Source organism: Phocoena sinus, chromosome 9 (assembly GCF_008692025.1).
Source record: "Phocoena sinus isolate mPhoSin1 chromosome 9, mPhoSin1.pri, whole genome shotgun sequence".
NCBI classification, from domain to species: domain Eukaryota; kingdom Metazoa; phylum Chordata; class Mammalia; order Artiodactyla; family Phocoenidae; genus Phocoena; species Phocoena sinus.
This window is the reverse complement of record NC_045771.1, coordinates 33,907,498-33,932,113: the sequence shown is the minus strand read 5'-3', so window position 1 is coordinate 33,932,113 and position 24,616 is coordinate 33,907,498. Positions and strand designations below refer to the sequence as shown.

Here is a 24,616-nt window from a genome sequence, read left to right as displayed (position 1 = left end):
CAGAATGGACTTTTTAAATCATAAAATGGATTAACCTCTCTCCTGATTAAAAATCTTTCAGTTGCTCCCCATTTCATCTAGAATAAAGTTCAGTTTCCTTATCGTGGCCTATGGATAGGTTGTCCCCCACCTACCTATTCAACTTCATTTTTCATTTGATCCCTTATGATTATGATCCCTTATTTGACCCATTTTTTTGATAAGCTAATTAAGGCTCATGTTAAGCATGTTAACAAAGCAGCACGCAGAGTTAAAATCAATGGAAGTCTGCTCATCTCTATGCTGGTGTTCTCCGGAAAGTGAAAAAGTGTGTTAATAATCATAATGATAATAATGACATACATTGCTGGTAAGTATAGAAAGTTTGCTTTGTGTCAGGCACAGAGCTCGGAGTGCTACCCACCATGTCTCATACAATCCTCGCAGAAAGCTGTGAGGTGAGTAGCCTTTCTCCGCACTTTCATGAGAAAGTGGAGATAAAGGATAGGTTGAAGAGCTCTGAAGCAAATCCTGAGTTCAAAGCCTCACTGGTCTCACTACTGAGTCTTTGTTCCTCATCAGAATTGATTATTAAAATGAAGCTGTTTTCCTTTCAAATTAACAAATATTTTTAAATGATAATACCTAGGGCTGAGGAGGGAACAATGCAATAGGCATCTGTGTGAGCTGCTGCCGGGGAAGTAAATTCGTACATTTGCATAGCTTAAGGAAATAATCCTAGATGTGTAAAAGGTTTGAAGCATCAAGATGATCATTGAAACATTATTAACAATGATTCTATAACGTAGAGAACATATACAATTTAAATATATACCCCAGTGGACTCTCTATAGCATTCTTCAAACGGTGAGATTTAATTTATTTCTCTCTTTTACTCAGGTCAAAGAGCTTTACTGCTAAAGCCTCTTAATCGTAAAATGACTAGAAAGCATAAACTTTGAAAGCAAAGTTAAAGTAAGTTTCCTTTCTCTCTATTAATCACAAAATTTTAAAAATAGAATTATATATCAAGTGACTCTAACACAAGAGAAAATATGACTATTAAGCAAGCTATTTTAAGAAAAGTATCATTATTTTAGTCATTACTAACACTCTGGCTTTAAGTTCTATCTAGCCTTACCACTGAACTTTAATAGAAGTACATGAGATAGCATCTAAGTCCTGAACATTTACAAAACATTTCCATGGGAAAAGTTAGAATTTTAGGAGTGTTGAAGAGAAGCACATGAATGTCTTTCAAACAGTAACAGGATATTTCAAAATCTCAACATAAATGTATTAGGATGTTCAACTAGCATAAACCAGACCTTATAAAAATGTGCTTAGGGCTTCCCTGGTGGCGCAGTGGTTGAGAGTCTGCCTGCCAATGCAGGGGACACGGGTTCAAGCCCTGGTCTGGGAAGATCCCGCGTGCCGCGGAGCGGCTGGGCCCGTGAGCTACAAATACTGAGCTCTGCGCGTCTGGAGCCTGTGCTCCGCAGCAAGAGAGGCCGCGACAGTGAGAGGCCCGCGCACCGCGATGAAGAGTGACCCCCGCTTGCCACAACTAGAGAAAGCCCTCGCACAGAAACGAAGACCCAACACAGCCAAAAATAAATAAATGAATAAATAAATTAAAAAAAAAAAAAAAATGTGCTTACAGCAGACAATAACCTCATTATTGAGGTTAAAATCCATAAAATCCAACACTATAATGTGAGAATAAATCATTCTTTCCATCCTTATAGTGTTGTTTATGTCTTGCCCAAAGCTGGAGCTCATTTCAAAGTAAATTTCCTAAAGGAACATAAGGATAGATAGGTATATAGATAGATAGATAGATATAAAGGGGCTTGCTTTGAAAAAGCAGCTCAAATAATAACGTCAACCAGATTCTTTTGCCTCTCATCAAAGGTTTTGTTTTGTTTTTCTTTCTCTCATAAATTCTTCTTAGAAGGACTACTCTCAGTGGCAAGGTCAACTTTGCCTTACCCCAAGTCACTAATGACTGAATTGGTAACCTGATATCTGAGAAGTCATTTGCTGTCATAAGTCTATCACCAACCCTTCAGAAGAGTAAGAGAATATAATGCATTACATTAGGACTTGGCCAAGTTAAGGTAGAGTTTCAATTTTATTGAACTCTATATGTGCATGGGGTGAAATGTGATTGTTTTGTAGCCTATAAATATATTGCCAGTGCTAGCAAGTGGCAAGACATCTATCTCACTCTAGAAAGTCAAATGCTGCAATGTGTCACTTTCAAACTTCTCTCACTGATCCTAGGAAAATATGTACAGATTTCGAATAAAGTTATTTAAAGTAGATTCTGGTATACACATACTCCGAAGTTAAATTTTCCAGTTAGACTGTCTCCAGTCAATCTGACCACTTCAAGCTGAAGCCGGTCAAATAAGCAGTCACCATGGGCCAAAAATCTGTCAGAATGGTTTGCTTCACTGGTGATTACTTTTTGACTGACTTGTGCAGTCAAGTTAATCAAAACAGTCAAACCAGCTTTCCCATGTGTACACGGTCTTAGCTCTTCCTGTGTTAGTAGCTGTGCCCTGCTTAAGTATTTGAAAGAGTTTTATTAAGTTACATTGTTTAAGAGAAACAAGTCAAAAAAGTTATGAGCAACGAGTTTGACAATTCGGGCTCCCCTCAGAGCTGGACCTCAGCTTCAGCACTGGGGAGAAAAGGCTCATGGGGCCTGGGAGGCAAGGGCAGGGGCAGACAAGGGAAAAGCACCATGGGAGCAGGAAGAAACCATATGCCCAGCTCCTAACACTTCTTGGTTATAGAGGACTGATATGTGTTCTGACAAGAGCTGGTTGTACCTTTTGAAATTAAATAGAAACACTTAGAAAGAATCCAAGGAAGGGTTTGGTGACATAGATATCACTGTTAACAATGGTTTTTGATTCTTGGTGCGAAGAGCCATTTCTGTCAGACAAAAGATAAGCTTTAAGAATCCCCTTAATTTAAAAATGAGGGTGAGGGCTATTTAATTTCTCAGCTTGCACAAATGACAACCTTGAACTGCAGTCTGATGTTTCCAAAGCAGTGTTAGAGGAGCAGTTAGGATTATAGGGTTTGGAATCAGCCCACCTGGCTTCAAAGCTGGGCTCCTCACTGACAAGTTGTATGACTTTGGACCACATATTTCCCTCCCCATATGTAAACACTCTTACCTGTTCACTGAGCACAATAATACTGCTTAATTTCCAGAATTGTTCTGGTTACTAAATGACTTAATGTGAGTAAAGCACTTTTATTGGGGAAGGTAAGGAGGACTTGCTGTAGTGAGGCATCTGACCAGAAGATGGTCCACCTCAAGTTCACCATAACTGTGAGAGTATCTTATTCAAAGGAAGGATTTTTATAAAGTACTAGACTTCTTTTATACTAGGGTTTTATGTTTTAAGTCATGCCCCAATTAATAGTTTTACCATTTAATATCTTTATCATTTCTAATAATGATGTTAATAGATATATGGCTGATAAGTATATGTGGACATTGAGCTGGGTGCTTTACCTTTACTTCCTTATTTAATATGAAACCCAATGAGGTATACCAGGTTTACACATGAAGAAATGAGTTTACACATGAGTTTCAATCAAATTACATGACCTGTCTGGGATCAAACAGGTGATTATGACAGAGCTGGTTTTGAAACCTAAGTGCCTTGCTTTAAAACCTATGCTCATTCTAATACACCATGTTTCTAAGAACCTACAATGTAATAAATATCTAACTAATAATAACATATTTCTGGTTCTTCCAGCAAAGAAGAGTAGCTGATGTTGCAGGTTTGGGACTTCCTAAAGAGCAACATTTGTCTGTTGGGCCTCCAAAGGTATTACAAGTAAATCAGAGGAACCAGGAAGATTGAACGCTGACCTGGCATATCCAGACCCCATGTTCTTCCCACTCTCTACACTGCCACTTTGGGTTCCAAAAGAGTACAAAATTTCTGGACAACAAAACTCACAGATTCCAAAGGATTTAGAGTTATAAAGGATTTTAAAGACTGGTTAATTAAGAAAATACAGGTAGAATATCTCATTAATTGAAGATGGCTCAAGAATCAATTAATAGCCTGAAAACTAAGTAATTCTTGTGACATCAAAACTATTTCATGCCAATTTCTTGGGTGATTTTTCTGCCATTGATAGAGGTAGTAATCTCAGAGAGTAATGTACAAAAAGTCTAGACTCTGAAGGAGTATGAATGAATGATACCTCTGGGAAGTGCCCAGCCTTCCAGCTAAAACTCAACATAGAGGGTGTAATCCAACATAGAGGTTTAACATCTCAGGAGATTTGCCCTAGGTCAGTTCATCTCTCTGTGATGCCTTATCCTCTAGATGGAAATAAAAGCAGTGAACTCTCTTAAATGTGCCCTATGGTCTGATTAAAGATTGAAAAGGTCTCTAAAAATCCACAGCACTCCCAGGGAAAAATGCTAAATATCATTATCATTATTACACCAAATGCCATAATTTGGTCTCCTCAGATTCCCTTTTTATGTAGATTCCATCAAACTCTGACTTTTGACTTTTTGCCTCTCTGACCAAATCTCCAATGACAAAGCATAGGGAAATGTTGAGGCAATTAGTGGGAAATGGAAGCAATTAATTCCCTTTTTTAGTGGAGACCTGGCCTCTGTGAACCAGTTTAACCAAAAATAATCAATGACCTTTCTCTGACCAAACTGAAGCAAATCTGCTTGATATTTGTCACTGGTTATCCATCTACTGCTTCAACATTAATGAGTCTCTTCACTTTGCCCCTTTCTTTTACGAAATAGAGCCATCTATTCTGGTCCCTTGTTACCGCTGCAACTGCCACTTTTGCAGATTTAATGTAGTCAAAGACCTCGTTATCCATGTATAAGCCTAGGAACCACTTTTAGCAGAGCTGTGATTTCTGATTTCCCCCAACCCTTCTCCCTTGAACTGTTTCCCCTTCTCTGCTATAAAAATGGGATAAAGTAGAACATTTGTTCAAAATGAATAAAGTAGAACAACAAAGATACAGTTTAAGTTTAAAAGTTCCCCAGAAAAGACTACGTAGTTTACTTAGGTCTAAGACCCTTACAGACCTAGATCCAGGTCGCTGCTCCATCACTTACCCACTGGTCACCTTGGAAAAGTTACCTATCTTTCAAAAGCCTCACTTTTCTCAACAATGGCAATAGCGGACTTGCCTCAAGGGCATGTCAGCCTCAAATGAGGTGATAAAGTCTTTAGTACATGATGAGAGCCCAATGGATGTTAACTATTATCAACTGTGGAAGAGAAAAGACTATTTCATGTACAATATCTGATTTTGATACTGGTTAAAACTCCTTCTAAGATTACTGCTATCAAGCAGAAGTAATTAACATTCACTGTCTCTCTTTTATCCCTCAATAGAGGACTTAATATTTCAGCTTATGCATTTATTTTATAAATTCTTTCCTTCTCCTAACATATTATAGGATATTTTTGCTTGCTATTTTGTCATTGTTGCTGCTTGTTTTGTCTTTAGACAAATACATCTTAAGCAACTGGCTGTGTTACATATTTCACTTGGTGTGTTCAGTGGGGCTGAATCTAAATGAATTCAGATACTACTTAGTACACCAGTGTTTCCTATTGAAACAAATAGAAATGAGAATGAACTGGCAATGCAGTTTTAGAAAATATGGAAAAGTAGATGTGACCTATGAAGAAAAGGCAAATTATGCAAAGAGTTGCTTCATTCTCTACTTCATTTTGCTCTGAGAGCTCTGTCCTAAGGCAGAGTCCTCCAAGGCTATTTTCATAGGAGAGAATATATGAGACAGTAGCCCCTGGTTATGTTCTGTGCTCTAGAAATCTGTCAGAAATGTGAGATCAGGGATCCCATAGGGAGAAGCAGAGAAGTCCTCCCTTTGGGTTGTGACCTTTATTTCCAATCTTAGAGCTCCCATGACCAATCTAATATTGATATCCTAGGAGCAAATTCAGAACTACTCTTCAAGCACAGGAGACTTTAACACAACCAGACCCCTCTTCCTTCACACTCAGGCCCAGCCCCAGCCGTTCATTCACTCTCCACGCTAGGTATTAATTCAATATAAAATATTCAGCTAACACTCGCACATATACACACACAGACTTATTTAAAGTCACATGGCAAGTTAGTAGCAAGCTAAAAATGCTTAACTTCTGACTTCCTATTTTACAGTGTGTTCTATCAGCACTAAACAAAGCAACCACAAAGAAATCACTGAATCACTTGTAAATATTTCCTTGGCCCACTGGTTTGGGAGCTAATCCATGTTCAGTTTAAGTGGTTATTTTTACAGTGGAAAATGACACAGTCCACCAGCTTTGATTTTCTTATGAAGTAGGTTCTACAATATTTTTAGTAAAGAACTTGCCTTCTGTTGCTGCCAGAGGTACAACCACTTTGCAAAGTATTATCCAGAGACACATAATTGTCTTTGCTGTCTTAAAGCAGATACAGGAGCACTCTATAAACAAAATCTAAAACTTATGACTCTGGTCTTTCATCCCACCAATCTGTGTTCCAAATGGCCAGAGATATCCTGCTAAAACACAATCAGAACAAGCTACTCTTGTTAAAACTGTACAACCCTTAAAAGCATAGTTCTTATGGTCTGCCCCCACCTTAACTCTCCAGCTCTTCTTTATGTTATTCCCCACAATGATTCCAAGCTATAATCAAAGACCCCTGAATGTGTCATGCTTTTCACATCTCTGCTCTGATGGAAAGAGAAAATCATCCATCATGTGAAAAGTGCCTTACATATGTGTAGGACAATCATAAGCTATCGAAGAGGAAAAGTGATTGATTAAATGGAGAGAAACATTTGAGAGATGCCTCTTAGCCTAAGACTAATTAAAGAGAAGCCTAAAAGTTTACCAAACCTTAGAGTCTGATGGTAAAAATGCTACTGACAAAACTTCTGTTACAGACCTCAATAGTTCAGTAGGTTCAAATCTATTTGAATTTGCACAGGATCAAAGGGAGCCGAGAATGTAAACATCCTAGCTGCTGAGGAATTCCCTGCAGACACTAGCTGACAGCATTACCTGTCTATAGAGAGATTTTCAAGGCAAACAGGTACTGGTCTAGATTTTTGGGGAGTGTGGAAAGATGTCTGATAGAATGAGTTTTCACCAACGGAGAAAAAAAGGGATACAGTGAAATGTCTGACTGAACACATAACCCTGGCTCAAATGCTTTTCTGGATGGAAATCCACACAAGGAAGCTAAATATCTTTCAGAACTTAATTGTTCATGTGCATAGAACTTTTGTATTGGAAACATGTTCACAAAACAAGGAATAAAGAAAGGAACAAAGGGAGGGATAGAAGGATTCTCTGGCCCAGTGGAAGAAGCTAGAAAGTGAATCACAATCTGTTCCAGTACACAGGCTGAGGAGGAGTGTTTCAGGAAAGGCAAGAAATGATTTGGAAACACTCTTCCATGGTAACTCTTGGGAATAAACGTAAGGGGAGATGGAAATTCGTATTAAACCTCAATCTCTTTCCTAGACTCATTCCTTTCAATTGCCTTTTTTAGTTCTATTTTTGAATTTCACATGTTCTTTCAAATGTGAAGTGATAAAAAGAAAAACAGCAACCTAATGGGCTTTAAGATCATCAGGCTCAACCTCCTGCTGTATTCTGAGAACAATTACAACATTAGAACCTAGGGTTTTCTGTCCTTAACCAATCTGTTCTTAAAATTGTCACCTAAGGAAATTCCACAACCTATCTTACTATCTCACTTTTCAATACAGATCCCCCCAATTTTCCTAATGTTTAACATAAACTACCTGTAATACATTCCCATATCATTCTTTTTTGCTGATGAGTAATTGGCCAAGACATCCATGCTCCAATAGCTATAATTTAATGGAATCACAAAATTATCATCAACTAAGTTCTCACAAGCAAAATAATGTCTGACCAATTTTGGTGTATCTCCAAACACCTATACCCTGACCTACAGATTCCTGAACAGGCTGGTAATTCACAACTCTAGAAGATAAGGGATATTTTTGTATGTTCATTTATTGATACTCATTTTTCTATAAGACTACTGTTAAGCTCTCCCCTCATAGGTTATGTTTTTGAAAACACTTGTGATTCTTACTGTTTTCCTCATACATCCTCTGCTCTATGCCTCACTGACTCTTCTTCCTAATCTTAGTAAATATAATCAGTAAAACCTGAGCAAGAACTATATTTTGCACTATACATTTGTTTTGGGGTTTTTTGCCAAATAGTATAAAATTTGCAATCTGCTATTTGTAAACATTGCTTCTCTGGATCTGCTATCACTCCATTGCTTAATCCAATATTTTTTACTATAAAGAGTTAATTAAATTTTCCTCCATGAAGAATCTGGTATGTCTAGTGAATTTCATTTTATACAATGATTTGTACAAAAATAAAATTGACTTCTATTTATAATTGATTAATAAAGAATTGACGATTATACATCCACTTGTATATTTATTACTTTATCAGTATCCATCATTATTCCTTTGAATCATATTTCACTAGTTTATTTGAAACTATCATGTAAGAATATTTTATTTCTTTCAGTTTCTCCTTTCTAACTATTCAAACCACTGTTTTCAAAATTATTTTCCATTTTCACTGTGTTAATTACCACAATTTCTGAAAATGTCACTAATGCTAGACATTTCCATCAAATTTAAATACCTCATAATTATTTTGGCTATCTAAAACTTATAATAAACACTTGTGTCACAGTCATTAAAATTAAGCTGATTTTTAAGGAACTTTTTTCAGTTTGTTTCATTTTTGACATCAGCTCCAACTTCCAGTTCAATAAAATTACTCATACATTGAACTATTCTACTGCTTTGTAATGAAATAGACATTTTTAAAAAAGTAATGATAATCAAACCAAAGAAATAGACAACATGAAAATTATCTCTATTCTATTTGTTTTATAGCTAAAAAAAGTTTTCATTCTCAAAATGGAGATTACAAAGTTTGGCCTATTTAAGGTAGCTTCCACCAAAAAAAGTAAAAGATTTAGTATTAATTCAAAAGTTACTTGAAAGTGTAAAGCTACACTCAGATTCATCTAAAATAGAAGTGAAGCAGAATTGTCTGAATAATCTTGATAATGAACTCTATATTCTGTTTCACTTTACTTTGTTGACACAGTCTCTGAACAGGGAAGAACTGTGAAAGTTATTTTAAATTCTCTTAACTTTAAATGAAGTTTCTAGTAAATAAGTTACTAAAAAGCTACCCAAAATGAATTAAAGATTACCTCAGGTTTATTTTCTTCTCAAAATGTGTATTCTCAATGAAACATTTTAAGATGATACCGAAAGCATGGGATTATAATTCATATAAACAAATATATATAAAATATATTTTTTATGTACATATATATATAAACAAATATATATATAATCTTCCGGTCCCTACTACAACTCTGCTAATTATTACAGTTGAAAACTATTACTAATAAACTAATTGAAAACTATTATAATAAAAAGTTATTGCTTTGGGATTTTGACATCTCCTACACAAATTTTTCAGATTCAAATCTCCATAAAAAACAGAATAACTTTTAATGCTGGAAAAATAATATATGCTAAAATACTATCTGGTGTTATTTCTGCTATGAATAGTATGCATATTTTCTTACCTTTAATAGCCAATAAAATATATATTGCTAAAAGTAGAAATTAACATTTACTCATAAAATAAAAGATGCAATAAAATGTTAAATCATGTTCCAATTTAGTAAATATCCAGGAATATTAAACTGGAAGAAGAAATTCCTTTGGTTATCATGAAATAAAACAGTGATTTCTATATCTTGATTAAAATAAGACATTAATAGATTGAGTTTTAGATATATTTTACCCAAATTAGAGCAAATCATAGCTCAACTACTCTAATATCCTGATATCCAGTGATCACGCAAGATGAAACTATAATTATCAGCAAGCCACACATATCAAAGTAAAATAGGTATTGATTAGACTTGTCTTTCACAGTTTAAAGTACAGAAAATTAACTTGCCAGTTTAGTTACCTACCAGCAATGACTGGATTCTATCAGTGTTATCACCTTTACAAACAGCACCAAATTATAATCCCTCTTCCCATAACATAAGCACCATGCCACAGGAGACAACCAAAGTAAACGTCCTGATCATGAATAATGAATAATTTGGACTGGTTGGAATCCACTTAGTTGAGGAAAGAGAAAAGAGAAGTGGCTCATTAGGGCATTTCCTGAACCTTGGTTGGAATTTCAGTTAAGGAAGAAGAAATGACACAGCAGTTTCATGTACGGGGACTTCCTTTCTTTATGTGAAATATGCTACCAATTTGAGAAATAGCACTCCAACAAAAGTACTCCACAGTAATGTGACCACAGTAAAAGCTCTAGTTGATCCCATTATTGCCCCATAATCAACATTTCTTCCCAGAATAAACACAAGCAGTAAATGGTTGTTATCAAAATGGACTAAGGTCCCACATTTATTGCGATGTGTCAAGTCTCACATTTAACGTTTCTTCAAAAAGCTGACCTGCACCAATTTTCAGTTTTTAAGAATTGCAGTTTTGTTAAGAGTGTTAACAGATTTTGAGTTTTTGCTTTAGGTCATTAAATTTCCCATATTTCATATAATCACATTTTCCTTACATATGATTTTCCTCTCAAATTCCAGGATAATTTTCATCTTGTCCAGGAATATTTTATTTTCCTATGTAGTTGGAAGATATATATTTCAACTTACAAGATTTCTAATTTTTATTATTATTTTTCATATCCCAGTGTGACGTATTTTTAAGGGACGTGAGTACTGGTTACTCACTCACTACCTTTATAAATGAAACATCTAAAGAGGTCTCATTTTATATATTAGTTACCTGCATGAAAGTAAAAACCTAAAGATACAACTTTGTTCCCACACTATAATTTGTGCTGTGAAAATTTGCATTTACTTTATAACAGTTACATCATTACATATAACATAATTACTAAAGCTTCATGCAAAGGTTACATTCAAATTCCTCTCTGTGTTTTATAAAATCATGCAGTTGGGCTTCCCTGGTGGCACAGTGGTTGAGAATCTGCCTGCCAATGCAGGGGACACGGGTTCGAGCCCTGGTCTGTGAAGATCCCATATGCCGCGAAGCAACTAGGCCCGTGAGCCACAATTACTAAGCCTGCGTGTCTGGAGCCTGTGCTCCGCAACAAGAGAGGCCGCGATAGTGAGAGGCCCCGCACACCGCGATGAAGAGTGGCCCCCACTTGCCGCAACTGGAGAAAGCCCTCGCACAGAAATGAAGACCCAACACAGCCATAAATAAATAAATAAATAAATAAATAAATATAAAATCATGCAATTAAATTGACATTGATGTTTGTCAAGGAGTGAGGTTTATGTGAAAATGTCTCAGCACTTTGTGTCTCCTCTGAAGAACTGCAAAACTATTAAGTAAAAATTTTAAAAGTTCTCTCATTATCAATAACTAATTTTTGAGTCACCTTACATTTTCTTATGATGTTATCACACATTTAAATCTCCTAAGGTGATGGGAAGGAGTAAGTACTTAATTTAAAGCAAAGGTGATTGATTTAAGCTAATTTTAGAAATAAAGAAAACAAGATTAATAAGAAACATTGTTAAGAAAGAGAAACATATGGGATTTTAACTCATATTAGAAACTGCTTCAGATAGAATTATAATTTAAAACACATTTGTGTGATTCAGAAGGTAAGTTTTGAAGCTCTGTTATTATAAGGGCATACATTTTGGTTTTTGAAAAGTTGGAAATGCACACGTGGACACACACACCTGAAGCAAAAGGCACCAATGTGTCAACAGCGCTTATATCTTAATGGTGGACTAGAGGAGCACTTAAGATATTTTAAAAGTTTTGTTTACCTATAGCTTCTATATTTTATATAATAAACATGTTTGTAATTTGTATTAAAATATAGTTTTGATTTTAAAAATAGTTTGTACACCAAAACATTTAAGGATAGTATACTACTTTGTGTGATACTGTGATATAATAAGAAATAAATATTTGGTCTTCATCCTTGGTTCCTGGTTCACGGTTCTTAATAGGGGTGAGAAGAGCATCTTTTGTTAATCATGTAAGCCCATTTCAACTAGTACATGAGCTTATGTTGAAGAGGTGACTTCTTTGGCCCCAAAATAGTTTCCGGATGAGGGCTGGTTGTCAGAGGAAACAACCACGTGATTAGAGCGTTGTTTTTCTAAATCACAGATTTGATAATTTTATTCTCCTTACTTGTAACCATCAGAAGATTCCTACTGCCTAAACTGATTCCCATTACTCTAGAATAACATATAAAAGTCCTCACAACCAAATCTAAGTCTGGATGTCAAGCTTCATCATAAACATCCTTCCTTCCTTCTGCTTAGAATGTCCTGATGCAAGACTCTCCCTTTTTCAAAGTCTAGATTGTGTCTGACCTCCTGTCTGTAGGTTTTTCTTGAAAGATAAGAATTAAATGCTCTTGTGTGTGTGAACAAACGGAACTTTACATATCTTTCTACTATAAGTATTAATGTCAGTATATTTTAATCCCAAATAAATTTGTAAATTCAATATAATATCCATCAAAATTCTAGTTACAGTCTATTGGTGTTTCTATTATTATTTACTAAGAAGAATAAATGAAAAACATAGCCAAAATATTTTGAAATTGAAAAATAGTGAAGAAGGACTTGACTAATGAGATACTGGACATACTGTAAAACTACACTAATCAAAACAGCTTACTGATGGCATACAGTAGACAGAAAACGCAAACACGCATTTTTAGAAATTTAGTATATGTTGAAGGTTGTATTTCACATCAGTAGGAAACAGATATATTTCTCAATAAATACTTTAAGGGCAAATAGCTAACAATTTGTTGGGAGAGAGGAAGAGAGAAGTAGAGAGAGACCCATACTTCTACTATACCAAAAACTCAATTTCAAAATCTTGAAGATGCAAATATAAAATTTTCAAAATCACCCCCCAAAATGTGACTATTTTGTAATTCATAAAGTAGAGAAAAATATCAAGAAAGTCTAACGTACTTGACCACATACAGATTAAAATCTTTCTAAGAAAAATACTTTTTAATGACTAAAAAAAATCTTGGGAAATGCTTTTATTCCTTAGCTTTAAATCATATAACATGTAGGTAATCGTTACACTGTATAATAAAGGTTTGATTGTCTTCTTATCTAAAGATGTACTTATTGCTGGATTGGACCATAACTTTTTCTTCTTTGTATTGGTAATTCTTAGTTTCATGACACTGGAAATTATGTAAAATGCTTATATTTATTCCAGGCAGGGAACAAAGGACCTGGGATATTTAGACCCCCCCCTAAAATCCATCAGCCACTGGTTTCAGGCTGCCTCCAAGGGAACATTAACACCCAAGCATATCCTGCCCAAGCTGCAGCTGGGCAAAGTGGAATCTGTTCTGCTGAGGGCAGCCTTCTGACAAAACTTCCATTGCAGGCAATTGGAAGACAAGCCTGAGATGGTAAGTGGTATATGGAAGTATAGACAGAACATGGACAGCATATGCTCCAAGTACTTATAATTAGTCCTGTCACACAATAGACAGTGTATATTAGATACTAAGCCTTATGTTCTTCACAGTAGCTTCTCCATCAAAACCAATATTTTATCTATTATTAATTAATCAGCTTCTACTGAATGTCTACCATGTATCAGGCAGTAGGATACAAAGACAAGCTGTTGTGATCCTTACCCTCAAGGAGATTAAAATCTAATAGAATTTGGAAGATAAATTATCTATGGTTTAAGTTAGTTAAAGGCGGAGAAACAGTAATTTAGTAGATGAATATATGAAATAGAAAACAAAAATGATGCAAGGAATAAATGGATTGTTTTCTTACATCTGATTTTGTGAAGGACTGGGATATTGAAATGAGAAATGCCACAAAAGTAGAGGCTGCTTCGTTTCTAAAGTCAAACATATTTGGGGGCACTAAGGTAACAATCAGTAATAGATAATGTCTATGATAAATAATGTTTAAGTTAAAAACATATGAACAGACCATAGAAGAAAAAATTTCTGTTTGCCAAATGGCAGCTAATGCACTTTTGGAAATGGACTCAAAAAACATTCCTACAAGTAAGTAGAAAGCAGACAAGAAGATTGCATACCAGCTCTTCAAAAAAGAAAAACAATGCATTCATTGTAACTTCAGACTGCTTTCATAGAAGTCTCAAAGATAAAAGATTATTGGTAAAGAATCCTTTTAATGGCAATTGATTTTGTACATATATACCTGGATGTTGAGGGTCATTATGCCCATAAGTATGCCTTTTTTCTTACCAACAAGTAGCCTAGTTTAAGATAATCATTAATTTTTAAAAAACTTCCAACCTGATAAACACTGAAGAAATCTAACTTCTCTTTTAAAAAGCTAAATTCAAGGAAAAGATACAACTCTCCTAAGAAGTTTGGAGAAAAAGTCCAGAATCAATATTACCATAGAAAACAAACAAAATCAGATGTGAGTATATAGAACTGGAGTTTATATGTCCCTCAGGGATAGAAATTATCCTTTTACAGAGAGATTAATATTACCATTAAGTCATTTGGCAAAAAATTCACATTGATTATTCAAAAGTCTGATTTCATTACCAGAAGTGCATAAGTTAGAAAGTGAATGTTCCCTGTTTGTATGTGATTACTCTACACTTTGCCTGAATAGCACTTTAAGATAAACACTAAATATCAAATCTGATCTTAGATTCCAATATCATTTAAGAATTACAGAACATCAAACATATAGGAATTCATCCCACTAAAATACTAACACTGAAACTTATCTAGATTTCTACTATTTCACTAGCACATTAGCAAGTGTAGTATTTGCAAACTTTCAATATATCTTTTAAAACTGCATTTAGGTTTTATTCCATCAAAGTTATTATGTCCTTAAGAAGCGTACTAGGCATGAGAGCTGTGGAACACGTGTAAGATCAGTATAAATATACAATTGCAATAGTAGTACTTTTTCAGTTCTAAAATGCTCTCATCTACTTCAATGAACTTCACAAACATCAACTCATCAATCCACAGTGTCAGTAGAAGTGCATGACTTAACATCGCTCTGTGAGAAATGGAGAATCAAATGAGTTTTGCAAGTTTTTCTGTCCCCAACAAATCAGTTTTGAAGAGCACGAAGTCTCTACAAACCTTTAAGGCATTAATATAATTTAATTCTTCTATGATGCCAAGGGCTTTAAGAATTCTCTAGAGTTTATGTTTAATCTCGGCATACACCAGAGAATTAAACAAAGAATCGGCTCTTCTAAAAATTATGAAGTAGGCAAAATTTGTCTTTAACATGCAATCTCTATGTCTTTTTCCCTTTTGCCAGACAGGTGCCATGATCCCTTATCATCTCTCCACTTTGCCACTATCTAAAACTATTTTTAGGAAACTCTCTAATTAATTCATTATGTACTTTATTCGCCAAGGTATAAATGCCTAATAAGACTTAAAATATTCTCCTTCCCCAAAGCATTTGCATTTGGAAGGTAATAAATCCTTAAGGTAAAGACAGAAGATATATTTAAAATTGGGAAGGGAAAATTATATATAAAATTCCAGAAATCAGAAATATTCCATGGAGGCTACCATCTAACCTATACTCAGACGAGACAATGTATTTATTATCCGTAAAATAAGTAAAAGTATAAAGCTTCTTCCTTTGTAATATTAGGAAGTTCCAAATGAGAAGGCATCTCCCATGATTGACACTGCAGCTCCCTAGAGATTGGGGAAATTATAATTCTTTTGCAGTCTGCCAAAATTGTACAGTTGCTCTCTGCTAGACAGGGGAGGACAGGATATGCTGTGGTAACAAAAACCTTCAAAAAAATACAGAGTGTTAAAAACAAAACGTTATTTTATACTAAGTCCAGTGTGGATTGCGGGGGATGGGGGGGAGGGAGGCTGTGTTCCACACAGTTACTCAAGAACCCAGGATAATGGAGGCTCCATCTCCATATATGCTTTCAACACCACTGAGGCAGGCAAACAGGATGCAATGAACCATATGCAGGTTCTTAAAGCTTCTGTAGGAAGTGACACTTGTCACTTCTGTTTGTCATTCATTGGCCAAAGCTGTCAATGACCATGTCTACTTCAAAGGAAATTAACCTGCATAATCCTTCCATATATTGAGAGAACTGGGATATTTGTCATTAGGATCAATGACTATAAAACTCTCCTAATAGCCTTTAACTTATCAACTTTTCCCAAGGGAATCGCTCTTTAGTAAAGTTTAGTTCTCCTGTATTGTCACCTAAGAAACAAATTCAGTCCATGCAATAATAAGTTATGAACTTTATTCTGAAACTCATTATAAATACAAATAGGAAGAGAGAGTAGGTACAGGAATAAGGGAGGGAGTAGACTGACAGAGAGATGACGATGATAATTTTGATTACCATGATTTGGGGAGATAAAAACTAAAATAAAAGAAAAGCTCTCTGTATGAGTATATATGTGTTTATCAGTATTGTTATTTTTGTTCTTAAGATCTATGCCAAAATGCTTTCCGGAATCCGCAAGGAGGGAATTGCCATCTTTCAAAGAAGTATAAAAATATGAGACAGGGGCTTCCCTGGTGGTGCAGTGGTTGAGAGTCCGCCTGCCGATGCAGGGGACACGGGTTTGTGCCCCGGTCCGGGAGGATCCCACGTGCCACGGAGCGGCTGGGCCCGTGAGCCATGGCCGCTGAGCCTGCGCGTCCGGAGCCTGCGCGTCCGGAGCCTGTGCTCCGCAACGGGAGAGGCCACAACAGTGAGAGGCCCGCGTACCACAAAAAAAAAAAAAAAAAAAAAAAAAAAAAAAAAATGAGACACTTCACAAATTCATAGTTTGCTATAAGCAAACATGAAGTTTCCCTGAGTAAACTATAATAATTATAACAGTATAATAATTTTTAAAGGAATACAATCTGGAAAGGTAATAAGATCAGAGATAGAGAAAGGATAAGTGTAGAAAGTGTTTCCTATTTCCATTTTGAGGGTTTTTAAAATTCCTTTAGAGGTTTAAAAAAATGCCCATGCACACCAAAGAATCATCAAAGTATACTTCTTGGGGGCTTCCCTGGTGACGCAGTGGTTGAGAGGCCGCCTGCCGATGCAGGGGACACGGGTTCGTGCCCCGGTCCGGGAAGATCCCACATGCCGCAGAGAGGCTGGGCCCTCCCGTGAGCCATGGCCGCTGAGCCTTTGCGTCCAGAGCCCGTGCTCCGCAACGGGAAAGGCCACAACAGTGAGAGGCCAGCATACCGCAAAAAAAAAAAAAAGTATACCTCTTGTTTTAATCTATAATTTTTGGTTGACATTTTTAACTACAATAAAACTACTCTGACAAAGTAAAATAAGAAGAACTAGAAGGGGGAAGAGGGGAGTAAGATTGTCTTGTTCCTCAAGTAAGATAGGAAGTAATATGCAATAATCTACAAAGTCTAGGTGTGACCTAGACAAAGAGAGTAGAATAAAGCAAGGTATAAACGTTCTGCTGGGGATAATTCATACACTTGGTGACAAGAAATGTTAGTGGTATTTAAATTTACTTTGGTCAGTAGATGCATCATGATGTGGGAATACAACAAAGGAAAATGGGGCTCATAGGACTTCAATAAAGGTGTCAACAAATGCCAGGAAAATGATGGCACTGGCAGGAATAGTCTTTGTTTAATTGATAATGTTTTACTAATTAGCCAACATGATTTGTTTTTATTCCCTAATTTTTAAAAAAAAATGTATACAGATAGTCCCCAACTTACAATGGTTCAACTTATGATTTTCGACTTTACAATGGTGCAAAAGCAATACTAGTTCAGCAGAAATCATGCATCAAATTTTGAATTTGGATCTTTTCCTAGGCTAGTCATATGTGGTAAGATGCTCTCTCCCCATGCTGGCAGCATCAGTGAGCCGCAGAGCCGTCAGCCACATGATCACAAGGATAAACAATAGATACACTCACAACCATTCTGTTTTTCACTTTCAGTGCAGTATTCAATAAATAACATGAGATATTCAAACTTTATTATAAAATAGGCTTTGAGTTAGGTGATCTTGCCTAACTATAGGCTAATATAAGTGTTCTGAGCACATTTAAGGTAGGCTAGGCTAGGCTATGATGTCTGGTAAGTTAGGTGTTTTAAATACATTTTCGACTTACAATATTTTCTACAATGGGTTTATTGGGACGTAATCCTATCGTCAGTTGAGGAAGACATGTACATACAGAGAGAGAAAGAGAGAAAGAGCATTAATATTTTCTATTAATAAGATTTTTCACCTCATTTGGGCTCAGAAGAGAGAGGCCAAACTAAATTCACAAATTAGATTTGGAAATATCTTTTCATTTCAATTTTTACAGGGCACATGAAATAGAAATTACAAATAGAAAGACCTGATATTTTAATATTATTTTTGTTTTACAATTGCATTTTAAGTACTCCATTTTTATTTACTTTTTTCCCCATATTAGGAATCTATTGTGATGCTTAAATTGCACAGTGTCGTGATGATCAGCTTTGAGTTCCGGGGTTAATGACATCAAACCTGGCAAGCACAAACGTGCAGCCACATATTCACGACACAGAGCCACTAACATCGTGGCCAATGAAAACCATCCTACACTTTCTAAATCACATTCCCATCCCCGCCTTTGCCATTTGGGACTTATCTGATATGGGTTAACCCAGATTCGCCAGAATCCATGAATGGTTGTTGCATTTGTAGGAACTGTGATTCTTATGCCAGATATTAAGGAATTAACATTGGATTACTCACTTTCATTTTGTCAGAGTTCAAATGTTAGGATAAATTAAATACACTGCCATGGCTTAGGAAATTTAAAACGGAACACATTCTTTTAGGTAGAGGTTTCCCTCAAGGGAACGTTAAGACTTAATTTCCCAGGATACTTAGTTAATGTAACTTGAATATCGTAACTTGAGTATCTATCTCCTGTTGTGACACTGAAATGAGAAGGATCTGTCAAATATACTGAAATATTTCTTGAAACATAAATAACTGGGTGTATCTAGACTAGCATGTAAGCATACTAATTACACTGGGTGTAAGCTATGTGAATTGCCTTATCTTTCAATATAACATTTGTATTTATTGCATTTCCCATATGGTAATGCTTCCTTTCATTTTGCTATCAACTAATGAGGGAAAAGTAGAAAAATATATATATATATACATATCCAACTAAACTGCTAGAGAAGGTCGGCCAAGTATTACAAAATATAAGCACAACTCTATTCAGATATCAGTACTAGATTCAAGTAACTTGGGGCATGTGTGTCATGTGCCAGGAGCTGTGCTAGGTGCTTTCACTTGAATATGAAATGCAGTGATTTAAAAGTTTTTAAAAAGGTAACATACTTCAGAAATTATAAAGTTAGAATATTGGAAAATTCAACTCGTTGAAAACTTCCTATGTTAAATAAGAGAAAAAGAGAACTGGTAAGTGGCAGTGACCAGAGCTGGTATATCTGAAAATCTATAACAAGTAATAGTGTGCTCAGAAGTGATTCTTTTCTCATGTGTATGGATCTTGCTAATCATGTAGAAAACTATACTTCATTTTCTGGTTTCAACTCAAAGCAGGCAGAGCTGAGTTTTGAAAAACCCAGGGATTTCAGAGGTTCTATGCTCCCTGTGTTGGATGACAGGTCTGAAACAAAGAAAACACACACACACACACACACACACACACACACACACACACTCACACGCACAAAAATAATATGGCAAAGCTTCACAATCAGCCAGTTCCTGAAACAAGGGGCAAAAGATGCATCTCTCACACCATATATAGACCTACAACTGTTCACCTTCTGCTGGCAAGCTGATATAAAGCTACAGATCAGTTATTAGAGAAAAACAACTGTGACATGGGAAAAACAATAGTGAAAGTGGTGCCTAGTAAGCTTCATTTTAAAGAAAAGGAAATACAGGTAAAAGTATCAGATGCAATAGTTAGATTTTAGATGTCTATACTATCAAGTCACAGAATATAGGTAGCAAAGTGAAAAATGACATTTTAGCACAACGAGATGAATGCAAACCCTCAGGTACCACTGATAGTTGGTAGGATGGCATTCTTTTCTAGAATAGAGTCACAGAAGAACATGCTTGGCTTTAAAAATAGTATGATATACATATATATTGTGGAATGATCACCATGATCAAAATAATTAACATATCCATCACCTCACTTAGTTAACTCTTTTTTTAAATGCTGAGAACACTTTTCTACTCTCAGCAAATTTCAAGTATGTAACACCATATTATTAACTATAGTCTAGTTGAAAGCAGAACTTTGTAGTTAAAATGGACAAACAAGTTCGTTATTAATTTGTTAGTATTTCATCCTTATAGGAATATTAAACCTAATTATGGATGTAATAAGTAATCCAGAATGGCTTTTTATTAAATGAAATTGCCGCAAAAAGATTTGGAAGCTAGAACTAAACATTAAAAAGAAAATTATCCATGCCTGAATCCAACAGAATGCAGGACTCATTCAGGAGTCAGGCAGGGATGATGGGGAAAAATGAATAAGTCAATATCTAGGTCAATATGCCTCTTCTCCTTCTAAATTCCATTAATAAATCTCATGAATTCAACATGGAAATAACTGAATAAAGCTCAAAATTATAAAGTTGAATAACATATTTGGGCTTCTCTTAAACCTAAAGGCTCAAATTTTCCAGAAATAGAAAATAAACTTCCCTTACATTGAGAGAGAGGGCTATAATATGTGATTACAAATATATGTACTTTTGTTGCAAAAACTAGAATCTTTTTACCAGTTAACTCAAACTGCCTTGACGTCTCATGTTTATGCAAAACAGATTTTTTGGAGAAAAAAAAAGAAAGGTACTGTAACATCAGAGGAAATCATCAAAGAACTAGTGGCAACATCTTAAGGCTTTTATCAAAGTAGTGAGGGAATGCATTAAAGCAACAATATCTGAAGCTTACATGTGATGGGACTACTAAATTTAATAGTGTATCTTATGAACATATGTGGATATAATGATTTTTTTGTTAGAATACCTCATTCTGAAGGACTTTCTTCTGAGTAAGAGAACACTATTCTCTCAAGACAATTCAGAAAAAAAAAATCCACCAATATTTCATTAATAATAGATATCTCACACTCTACAAACAGAGGACCAAAGTTTTTGAAAACTATATGCACTATAAGTGAAGGTTATACAAAGGGGAATAAGCTTATGAATGGAAAAAGTCATTTAAAAATCCTTCATCAAATTCCTACGAGACGATGGTGGGCTAAAACATGAATTGTTAAAACTGTCATAGTATCAATCAATATGTAAGGGTTTAAGTAAAAATAAGGGGCTCTCACCTAGCAAATCTTGCTGAACAAACTATGATTAAATTTGAGATTTCTATTTACATTTATCAAAATCTGTTAAAAATAAACCATTTCTTATTTTTCAAAGAAAAAGTATCAAAAACAGTATATAGTTTTACCTGCAAATAATAGTTAAGAACAAAAAGGAAAGGAAACCCATATGAAAATGCATGTTTTAGTATTTAACAGAGTATGACTATTTGAGATGCTTTACCTAAAAATGTCATGAGAGGTCACCAATGGGTTCACTCATACCCTTACAAATCCAGGGTCAACCTCTTATGCATATCCAGTCTATGCAGGGCTCAAAATGAACTAAACACTACTGAATTCTTTGATTAATGAAGTAGAATATATGGGTGGGAATCGTGACACTATGAAAGAAAACTCTTCTGGGTGCTGAATGTGGCCTTCCTGCGAATGTGAACTACAAAACCACTAGTATCCAATTTCGGGACCCTCAGCTGCCAAATAATGCTTAGTTATTTTCTCAAAAATAAAAAGGTAATCTACAATCTCTAGAAGTGTATCACTTAAATTTATGGCAGAATTAGAATCTAAGTTTTCCAATGTGAACAATGTTAAATTTTACTCAGAAGTTGTAAACTTGGGCCTCTGAACATTAAACAAAAAGTGACTTGCCCCAAAGAAGACAGGAGTAGGATTCATTAAGTATTCTAAAGTACTTCTATGCACATTCTCCATCATGGTCAGAACAAGTCTTATGGGATATCATGCAGTAGGATAATGTTACTGTCTTCTAACTGATATTTTAAGGTATTTGTACAGCATCTATTTAACGAGAATAGGCATTTGCTCTTAATTAGTACTAATCGTGTAGCTCTTATATTCAAAATAAGAGATTTATTACATGCTCTGAACATAAAATTTAAATTATTTAGAATATATTTTCCTTTCACAGTGTTATAGTTACCAAGAATAGATAAACTGACCTACACTTACTTTGTTATAAAATCTTATTAGAGGGGCTTCCCTGGTGGTACAGTGGTTAAGAACCTGCCTGCCAATGCAGGGGACACGGGTTCGAGCCCTGGTCTGGGAAGATCCCACATGCCATGGAGCTACTAAGCCCGTGCGCCACAACTACTGAGCCTGCGCTCTAGAGCATGAGAGCCACAACTACTGAGCCCACATGCTGCAACTACTGAAGTCCGCACGGCCTAGAGCCCGTACTCCGCAACAAGTCACCACAATGAGAAGCCTACGCACCGCAACAACAACGAAGAGTAGCCCCCGCTCACCACAACTAGAGAAAGCCCCGCACAGTAACGAAGACCCAATGCAACCAAATATAACTAATAAATTAATCAAAAAAAAAATCTTATTAGAATGTAAGTTTATTTTCCTCTGGCTACTGTATCAGCAAAATGTCCTTCAAATCCTTTAGTGTTTGTTTCCTCGGTTTTTTTTGAGCAACCACTTGGGAAGCATATTTAAGGGTCTAAATGTTAGGTAATAAAATGAATCACTGCTTCCTGGTAAAGAGCCAGACGCTGAATGTTATCCTCTTCTTCAGCACTTTGACTGCCTATACCTGCTGATTCCAGGCAACTGACAGCTTCCCAGCCTCAGGCTCTGAGGCACGATCTGTAGTTCTACCTGGAACCTGCCTGTGTAAGATCTAAAATACTTGACTGGGACAAGCAGCACCCGTGAAGAAGTTTCTCTTTTCCAAATTTGTTTACACTGAGCAGCACTGTCTACTTCAGTGGAAGGGAGACCAAATTCAATTTTTCCAGTTATGTAAGGAATTGCGTGGGCAAAACCTGAGCAAACTAGCACACCAGATCCAAAGAACCCCAGTGTTGTTGCAGTGCTGCCTAAAAATTGGCACCATGTGATGCTACAAAGTTGGCCAGATCCTTAATCCAACACAACTAGCAAAAAGAAAAGAAATAGGCTTATACTTATTTATGTGAAAAATATCTTTTCCTTGTTTCATACCGTAATTTCAAAGAGGGCAAAAGCTTTTTCAGTTTAATCACCATTGTACCCCACTACAAAACTTTGTGCACAATATATATACTAGTGTTTAATAGCTCTCTGTGGAATGCATGAAATTGACAGACATTTGGTATTGATTATACTCCCTATAATTTAAATGCAGCCAAAGTCATCCATTTTTGTTTCAGAAACATGTATGTCAAAAAAACAAAAACAAAAAAAATGGGGCTTCCCTGGTGGCGCAGCGGTTGAGAGTCCGCCTGCCGATGCAGGGGACACGGGTTCGTGCCCCGGTCCGGGAAGATCCAACATGTTGTGGAAAGGCTGGGCCCGTGAGCCATGGCCGCTGAGCCTGCGCGTCCAGAGCCTGTGCTCCACAGCAGGAGAGGCCACAACAGTGAGAGGCCTGCGTACCGCAAAAAAACAAAAAAACGGCAAAGCATCTGGGGCAAAATTACACTGTACTTTACATTTCTGAAGTTGTGAAAAACTATACTCATATACATAGACCATAATACCTGCAAGAGAAATGAGCTAGAATACAGTCCTTTGAATTCATGCCTTGGAAGCTTATGAAGAAGACCCCTTCTCAGAAACAAAAATAAAATAGAAACAAAAGTGGTGAACACTTATAAAGCACTTATAATATCTCAGTAACCACACTAAAACCGCACAAATATGAAAAACAGTGGAACAATCCTATGAGGAGGTACTATTATAATCCCCGTACTACAGATGAGAAAACTGAGGCATAGAGTTCAAATAAGTGACCAAAGTCATACTAGAGGCAAAATACAAGCTCAGGAAGTCTGGCTCCAGTTGAATTTTTACATTATACAACATCATTACTAAATGATGAGATTCTTTGGGTATCTCAAACTAAATTCATATAAGCAGTCCAAAAGGAATTACTTTTCTACAAAACTGGGGCAAATAGTATATTTTGTATTAATACACGTCTAATGATGTTTAAGCCCATAGCATTTTATATTCAGCTGCATGTGTTTGTATATTTACCTACATTAGCATAGTCTGGAGGAGGAGAAACAGAAAAAGAAGTAGTATGAATAATAGTAAAAATAGCTACAAACATTTATTGAATATTTACTATACACCAGACACAGCGGCCAGCACTTTCCAGGCATTATTGGTTGAATTCT

General features: G+C 35.8%; 1 protein-coding gene across 2 annotated transcripts in view; it reads right to left on the bottom strand.

Annotated features, from left to right (window-relative positions):
- Positions 1-10,202, bottom strand: part of TFEC (transcription factor EC) — a 78,492-nt gene extending 68,290 nt beyond the window's left edge. For both annotated transcript variants that reach the window (XM_032643919.1, XM_032643920.1), the window contains exon 1: positions 10,075-10,202. The gene's annotated coding sequence lies outside the window, so the exon portion shown is untranslated. The remainder of the gene's footprint in view (positions 1-10,074) is intronic.
- Positions 10,203-24,616: the final 14,414 nt, after the last annotated feature.